The sequence below is a fragment of the Saccopteryx leptura genome, chromosome 2 (genome assembly GCF_036850995.1).
Source record: "Saccopteryx leptura isolate mSacLep1 chromosome 2, mSacLep1_pri_phased_curated, whole genome shotgun sequence".
Lineage (NCBI taxonomy): Eukaryota > Metazoa > Chordata > Mammalia > Chiroptera > Emballonuridae > Saccopteryx > Saccopteryx leptura.
The window spans coordinates 60,318,478-60,323,618 of record NC_089504.1 but is presented as its reverse complement, the minus strand read 5'-3'; the positions used below and the strand labels follow the sequence as shown (position 1 = coordinate 60,323,618).

At 45.5% G+C, this 5,141-nt stretch overlaps 1 pseudogene; it reads left to right on the top strand.

Moving 5' to 3' along the window:
• Positions 1-1,502: 1,502 nt before the first annotated feature.
• LOC136393009 (importin subunit beta-1 pseudogene) lies at positions 1,503-4,187 on the top strand (annotated as a pseudogene).
• Positions 4,188-5,141: the final 954 nt, after the last annotated feature.

The following is a 5,141-nucleotide window of genomic DNA, read 5'->3' as shown; positions in this document are numbered from 1 at the left end:
GCTCTGCATTCCACTGGTCCATCTCAGAAGGGCAGATGGTGCCCCCAGCCTGGTGAGAATGGGATCCGGTGCCTCCAAACACTTGCAATGGACCACACTACCGACAACTTGGGAAGTCCTGGTTGGCTGCAATGGTTCTGCCAGCTTTGACCTTGGGTCCGGGACCTGCTCAAATCCCAGTGTTCTTCCTGAACTCCAAGTGGGAAATGCTCACCGATGCCAATGGCTCTGAAACATATGAAAGACGCCCACCTTGACATAAAAGTGAGACTAAGAGACATTGATAAGAATGTGGTGGTTACGGGGGGAGGGGGGAGAGGGAGAGGGGAAGGCGGAGGGGGAGGGGCACAAAGAAAACTAGATAGAAGGTGACAGAGGTATGCAACATAATTGAATGACAAGATAACCTGAACATGTTATCTTTGAATATATGTATCCTGATTTATTGATGTCGCACCATTAAAAAAAATAAAATTATTAAAAAAAAAAAAGAAAGACGCCCACCTTTATTCATAATCAGAGAGTGCAAATTAAAACCCACTGATATTTTCAGGCTGCAGAAAATCAGAACAGTTGAAAACACTGGTTGACAATACAGGGCAATGGAGCTCCTCAGACCCTGTCAGCAGGAATGTGACCGGGGACAGTGCCTGCAGGGCTACCGCTGGTGGCACCTAGTAAAGTTGCAGAGGCCGATGCTCTTTGGCCCAGGAGTTCCTCTTGTATTAATTTAGCCAATGTACACTTGCTCCCACCTCAAACCACATTCATTACCACACTGCTTGTAATAGCAGATGATTTGAAATTTTAACACTTTGAGTAGTGAGTTTTTTTCATGCTTGCTGACCCCCAGGGGTGAGAATTTTTCAAAAACTGAAATTAGTTCCAGTTCCAGTTTTATTAACTTAAAACCATGTTTTTTTGATAATCAATTTATGGAAACAAGAAGAACATACATTTGCCTTTTCATAATGTTGCCTTACAAATTTTTAAAATAAAATTTTTTGTTACGATCATACTCTGGATGGACAGGAGGCATGAGGACGTACATGAACGTTCGTACTACTCAAAGGGTTGAATACCTATCAGAAGGGGACTGCTGAATAAATTGTGAGCGGAACACACAATGAAATACTAATGAAACTTTTTTAAATGAAGAAACTATTTCTATAATTATATCAAATTATCTCTAAGACACAATAAGTGAGAAAAAAACATGATAAAGCAACTGTGCATACAGCATACAATGATTTGTGTAGAAAAGAAAAAGAATTATTTGTGTAGAAAAGGAAAAAAGCAATTAATACTTCTGCTTGTACACACACACACACACACACACACACACACACACACACACACACACACACACACACAGTTTCTGGAAGGATGCCCAACACATTAATAATGTTGGTTGCCTTCAGAGAGCTGGGAGGAGGAAGAATTTTCTCTTGACCTGTTCAAAAAGGAAAGACAGAAGAGAAGTCACCACCGCCGCCTCCGCCATGGAGTTGGTCGCCACCCTGGAGAAGACCGTGTCTCCGGAGTGGCTGGAACTGGACGGGGTGCAGAAGTTCCTGGGGCATGCGGCGGTGGAAAACCTGCCCACTTTCCTTGTGGAACTGTCCAGAGTGCTAGCAAATCCAGGAAACAATCAGGTTGCCAGAGTTGCTGCAGATCTACAAATCAAGAACTCTTTGACAACTAAAGATCCAGATATCAAGGCACAATATCAGCAGAGGTGGCTTGCTATTGATGCTAGTGCTCAACGGGAAGTCAAGAATTATGTTTTGCAGACGTTGGGCACAGAAACTTACCGGCTTGGTTCTGCCTCACAATGTGTGGCTGGTATTGCTTGTGCAGATATCTCAGTGAACCAGTGGCTGAACTCATTCCACAGCTGGTGGCCAATGTCACAAACCCCAACAGCACAGAGCATATGAAAGAGTCGACATTGGAAGCTATTGGTTACATTTGCCAAGATATAGACTCAGAGCAGCTACAGGATAAATCCAATGAGATTCTGACTGCCATAATCCAGGGATGAGGAAAGAAGAGCCTAGTGATAATGTGAAACTAGCAGCTACTAATGCACTTCTGAAGTCATTGGACTTCACCAAAGCAAACTTTGACAAAGAGTCCAAAAGGCATTTTATTATGCAGGTGGTCTGTGAAGCCACACAGTGTCCAGATACGAGTACGAGTGGCTATCTTACAGAATCTGGTGAAAACAATGTCCTTATATTATCAATACATGGAGACATACATGGGTCCCACTCTTTTTACAATCACAATCGAAGCAACGAAAAGTGACATTGAAGAAGTGGCCCTACAAGGGATAGAATTCTGGTCCAGTATCTGTGATGAGGAAATGGATCTGGCCATTGAGGCATCAGAGGCAGCAGAACAAGGTTGGCCCCCTGAGCACACCAGCAAATTGTATGCCAAGGGAGCACTACATACAGTACCTGGTTCCAAGCCTCATGCAGACACTAACTAAGCAGGATGGAAATGATGACGACGATGACTGGAACCCCTGCAGAGCAGCTGGGGGTGCCTCATGCTTCTGGCCACCTGCTGTGAAATGGCATTGTCCCTCATATCCTCCCCTTCATTCAAGAACACATCAAGAACGCTGACTGGTGGTACTGGGATGCAGCAGTGATGGCTTTCAGCTGTACCTTGGAAGGACCAGAGCACAATCAGCTCAAACCACTAGTTACACAGGCTATGCCCACCCTAATAGAATTAATGGAAGACCCCAGCGTAGTTGTTCGGGATACAGCTGCAGGGACTGTGGGCAGAATCTGTGAGCTGCTCCCTGAGGTGGCCATCAATGATGTCTACTTGACCCCCTGCTGCAGTGTCTGATTGAGGGCCTCCGTGCTGAACCCAGAGGGGCTTCAAATGTGTGCTGGGCTTTCTCCAGTCTGGATGAAGCTGCTTATGAAGTTGCAGATGTAGCTGGTGAGCAGGAAGAACCAGTTACCTATTGCTTGTCTTCTTCTTTTGAACTCATAGTTCAGAAGCTCCTGGAGACCACAGACAGACCTGACGGACACAAGCATAACCTAAGTTCTGCATAGGAACCTCTGATGGAAACTGTGAAAAACAGCACCCAGGACTGTTACCCTGCAGTTTAGAAAACAACTCTAGTCATCATGGAACGACCTCAACAAGTTTTTTCAGATGGAGTCACATATCCAGAGCACATCAGATATGATCCAGTTCAATGACCTTCAGCCTTTACTCTGTGCGACTCTTCAGAATGTTCTCCAGAAAGTGCAACATCAAGATGCTTTGCAGATCTCTGATGTTGTCATGGCGTCCCTGCTAAGGATGTTCCAAAGCACGGCTGGGTCTGGGGGAGTTCAAGAGGATGCCCTAATGGCAGTTTACATACTGGTGGAAGCGTTGGGTGGTGAATTCCTAAAGTACATGGAGGCCTTTAAACCCTTCTTGGGCAAACGATTGAAAAATTATGCTGAGTGCCAGGTTTGTTTGGCAGCTGTGGGCTTAGGGGGAGACTTACGCCGTGCCCTGCAGTCCAGCATCTTACCTTTCTGTGATGGTGTGACGCAGCTCCTACTGGAGAATTTGGGGAATGAGAGCGTCCACAGGTCTGTGAAGCCACAGATTCTGTCGGTGTTTGGTGATATATTGCCCTTGCTATTGGTGGAGAGTTTGAAAACCACCTAGAGGTTGTGCTGAATACTCTGCAGCAAGCTTCCCAAGCCCAAGGGGACAAGTCAGACTATGACATGGTGGATTATCTGAATGAGCTAAGAGAAAGCTTCTCAGACGCCTATACTGGAATTGTCCAGGGATTAAAGGGAGACCAGGAGAACATACACCTGGATGTGATGCTCGTACAGCCCAGAGTATAAATTATTCTGTCTTTCGTTAACCACATTGCTGGAGATGAGGATCACACAGACGGAGTAATAGCTTGTGCTGCTGGACTGATAGGGGACTTATGTACAGCATTTGGGAACAGTGACTGAAATGAGTAGAAGCTAGGGCCAATGATCAATGAACTGTTAACTGAAGGACGGAGATCGAAGACTAACAAAGCAAAAACTCTTGCTACATGGGCAAACAAAAGAACTGAGGAAACGGAAGAATCAAGCTTGATCTGCTACCATTGGGATGATAACCTGAGACCCCCACTGGAAATCTCCAATCTTTTGAAAAACTGGAAGTGAGGAGTGTGCACGGATGCTAAATATGAGTGAGTGAGGCTTGGAAACACACCACATTGAAAATCCTGCCACAGAAGCAGCCACAGCCGCCAACAGCAGCGCTGTTAGTGGGTGGGCTAAGGAAGCACTGACTTCATAGAAAACCATAACATCGGCCATCTTGGAAGAGAGTAAAAGCAATGGATTTACTTGCCTAAAAAAAGAAAGCTATCTCTTCCTAGGACAGGCTAGAAGTAGCTTTTCTGTCTTTTGGCTGGTGTTGAGTGGAATGACTAGTTTAGGAGAGGAGGAGGATCTGGGTTCGGCTGTGACGCTTGGTTGTAAAAGGCAGCCTGGGAGCCTGAGTCTCGAGTCCACTTTTGGAGTACCTTTGCCACATAGTACCGTACGCATGACGGCTAAAAGGAGGGTGAGGGATTCCGTACAGCCTGAGAATGAGTGTGTGTGAGTGAGGCAGTGGTCAAATAAGTTTGTAAATATGATGTATATGTTTGCTTGCTTTGGGTGTGGGAGACAGGCTATAAGCAGGCAGGGTCCTTATAGCCTAAGGCTTGGTTTTAAGACTAAGCCTTTCCTACCCTTCTAATACTAAGGTCTTCTCAAAACTAAGCTTTTCCCCACACCCTTGACTGTTGCATGATAGGGGGTGATGCACTCTTACGAGGAATCCCATTTATGCCTCAGATAAGTGACTTTGTATCAGAGACTTTCTTATTTGTATATTAGCTTAAAGGCTTTAATTTTCTACACTATAAAATGAGGCAGACCAGGGGCTCTCACTCTCTCAGTTCCTGCCATTAGCATTGCAGAGGCCTCCCTGATCCCTTGACTTCCATGGGAAAAGCAGGTTTTCTGCTTTTCCTTGTCTTCTCTTGTGGCTTGCCTGTCTTGGTGAGACACCAATAAACAGAATGGCTCACCATCCTCCGACTGCGCCATTTC